This window comes from Sinocyclocheilus anshuiensis, unplaced genomic scaffold, assembly GCF_001515605.1.
Source record: "Sinocyclocheilus anshuiensis isolate Anshui unplaced genomic scaffold, SAMN03320099.WGS_v1.1 scaffold222, whole genome shotgun sequence".
In the NCBI taxonomy this organism is placed as follows: Eukaryota; Metazoa; Chordata; class Actinopteri; order Cypriniformes; family Cyprinidae; genus Sinocyclocheilus; species Sinocyclocheilus anshuiensis.
In genome coordinates this window covers 1,182,366-1,185,077 of record NW_015542408.1, presented here as the reverse complement: position 1 = coordinate 1,185,077, position 2,712 = coordinate 1,182,366, and the positions used below count along the sequence as shown (strand labels likewise).

The 2,712-nt window shown below is 37.9% G+C and overlaps 1 protein-coding gene across 1 annotated transcript in view; it reads right to left on the bottom strand.

Moving 5' to 3' along the window:
• Positions 1-2,158, bottom strand: part of LOC107693144 (disheveled-associated activator of morphogenesis 1-like) — a 67,873-nt gene extending 65,715 nt beyond the window's left edge. Inside the window, exon 1 of the mRNA XM_016492417.1 lies at positions 2,083-2,158. The gene's annotated coding sequence lies outside the window, so the exon portion shown is untranslated. The remainder of the gene's footprint in view (positions 1-2,082) is intronic.
• Positions 2,159-2,712: the final 554 nt, after the last annotated feature.

The following is a 2,712-nucleotide window of genomic DNA, read 5'->3' as shown; positions in this document are numbered from 1 at the left end:
CACACACACCCCCTTCACATAAACCCCCCCCCAAAAAAAAAAAAAAAAGACCAAGGGCTGGGACTGCAGGCATGCAATTCTGGGCCATGCTGGAGGGATTTGGCTTATCGCCCAGCATGTTAAGCACTAGCGGTGTGACTAAACGAGAGACGCTAAACACTGCACGGTGCAACAGATTAATAAGGTCAAATGGCCCCGGATGAGCAGTCACGGATATAAAGGAATGTGGCAATGATTTTCGATGCGAACGAACCTACATTACATCCATGAGCGAGCAGCAATTTCGGTCAGAGACGCTTCTTTGCTTTAATACTTAGACTGTCGCTGCAAGTCTGTGCTTGTGAGCTTGATCATAGAAGAATGTTATAACTGCTTGTTATTGCAATAATTTAACATGTCGAGGTGGATTGCGTGCAGACGTTACCAAAGGTATAATTGTTCTACTTTGAACAATTGGAATTAATGAAATTAATGATAAAGGAGAAAATATTATCACACAAATCCCAGGAGGATTATTTTAATCATCCAAACTATCAGGAAACACACCCCACACAGCTTCAGTATCAGTCACTGATCTTTGTGGTAAAGCTACGGCATGTAAAAGACCCCATGAAATTGCTTGACAAGCAGTCTTTCTTGCCAAATTGACATATTTCCTTTTGAAGGAAGGAAGTAAGTTAGAATCAGGGAGAAGATTTAAAAGAATAGTTAACCCAGAAATTTTATTTTGCTGAAAATTCATTCACCCTCAGGTCATCCAAGATGTAGATAAGTTTGTTTCTTCATTGGAACAGATTTAGCATTACATCACTTGCTCACCAGTGGATCCTATGCAGTGAATGGGTGCCATCAATATGAGAATATTTTAGCCAGAAGCAACTGTTTAAAGTTAAAAAATGCCTTGATGGATTTGTTTCTTACAAACACACAGCTTTTCGCTTCCCAAGACAATAATTGATGGACTGAAATTGTGTGGATTATTGCGATGTTTTTATCAGCTGTTTGAACTCTCATTCTGATGGCACCCATTCACTGCAGAGGATCTACTTGTGAGCGAATGATGTAATGCATCATTTCTCCAAATTTGTTCTGATGAAGAAACAAATTAATCTACATCTTCAATGGACCGTTGTTGAATAATTTTTCAGCAAATTTTCATTTTGGGGAAAACAATTCCTTTTTTTTTTTAGACAAAAACTTGGATAGTAGTAATATTTTTGCTCCTTTTTCCAAAAAAGAAAGACAAAGTTTAGATGCATGCATCTACTAAATGTGAACTTTGACTATTTTTTTAAGAGAACACAAACATATTACTACATGACCTCAAATCTATAAATCCAAACGCCATAAAATGCATAGGGTCTTCATGGATCAGATCATATTCCAAAGAATACCATGGCCTCAGTTTTGTCCTCAACAACCACAGTATCAACCCAAGAGAAAAAAACTACAACAAATGCGCCAAAAACCAATGCATACTCCATCAAGACCACAAGTTACTAACAATCATTGTGCTCCATTGCACTAAACTTAGTGTATACTTCTGTTGTGAATAAACTCCTGATATTTAAGTTTCACTTCGTAAAACATTTCATTATCAAAACACAACTCGCATCAAAAGAAAGGTTACTCATTAACTTCCCTTTGTCCTTCATGAACTGTAGCAAAACATCTGGTAAAACAGTGACAACTACTGTCTGAATTGAACTGAAGTAAATCTAGCATGTAAATGAGTTTTAAATGGCAACATTGTATCAAACTGTCATGAGTTGGTAGACTAAAGAAAAACACTATGAAGTGCAGTTTCTGAAGTGAACAAATCAAAGTCAAGAAATAATCACAAAGAGACGATTTCAATACAATCAAATGTATCGAAAATGAAAACAAATGTATTTCATTTGTTTTATAAATTAGACGAGAGTCATTCGCCCACTGAACCGCCGATTTTGCATGCATCTCTATGTCCCACCCTTTAAAGCCAAATCACTTCAAAAGAAGTCCAAAGTCGGCTGTATTTATACTATTTGTTTTTCTGGACGTGTCATGTAGCTGTCAGTTTGAGGTCTGAGATTGAGAAATTACCTTGTAAACAGTCCCATCCTCCCCGCGAACGCTCTGGGCTCGTGCGCTCTCATTCCCCTGTGCAACAATACAGCACGATCCGACAGGCAGGTGACGTCATCCCTTTTAGGCTTGGGGGCTTGACGTCAGTGCGCATGCGCAAACGTTGGGGCGTATGTTTGTATGGGAAATGTAGTTAGAAAACGAGGATGAGAGCTGTTTGGACATTTAAACCACAATGAAAAAAATATTTATTGACATGCAATTCCCATATATAGATAAAAATAGACAGGCTGTAAATTATTATTATTTTAATTGTAAAATAAAAGATTAAAGGGGTCATATGATGTTGCTAAAAAGAACATTATTTGGTGTATTTGGTGTAATGAAATGTGTTTATGCGGTTTAAGGTTCAAAAAACACATTATTTTCCACATACTGTACATTATTGTTTCTCCTCTATGCCCCACCTTTCTGAAACGTGTCGATTTTTACAAAGCTCATCGGTCTGTAAAGCGAGGTGTGCTCTGATTGGCCTGCTATCCAGTGTGTTGTGATTGACCGAATACCTCAAGCGTGTGACTGAAATGTTACACCCCTTACCATACTGTGATGCCCTGTCCAGCCGGAGCGACGATTCAAAAACATTAA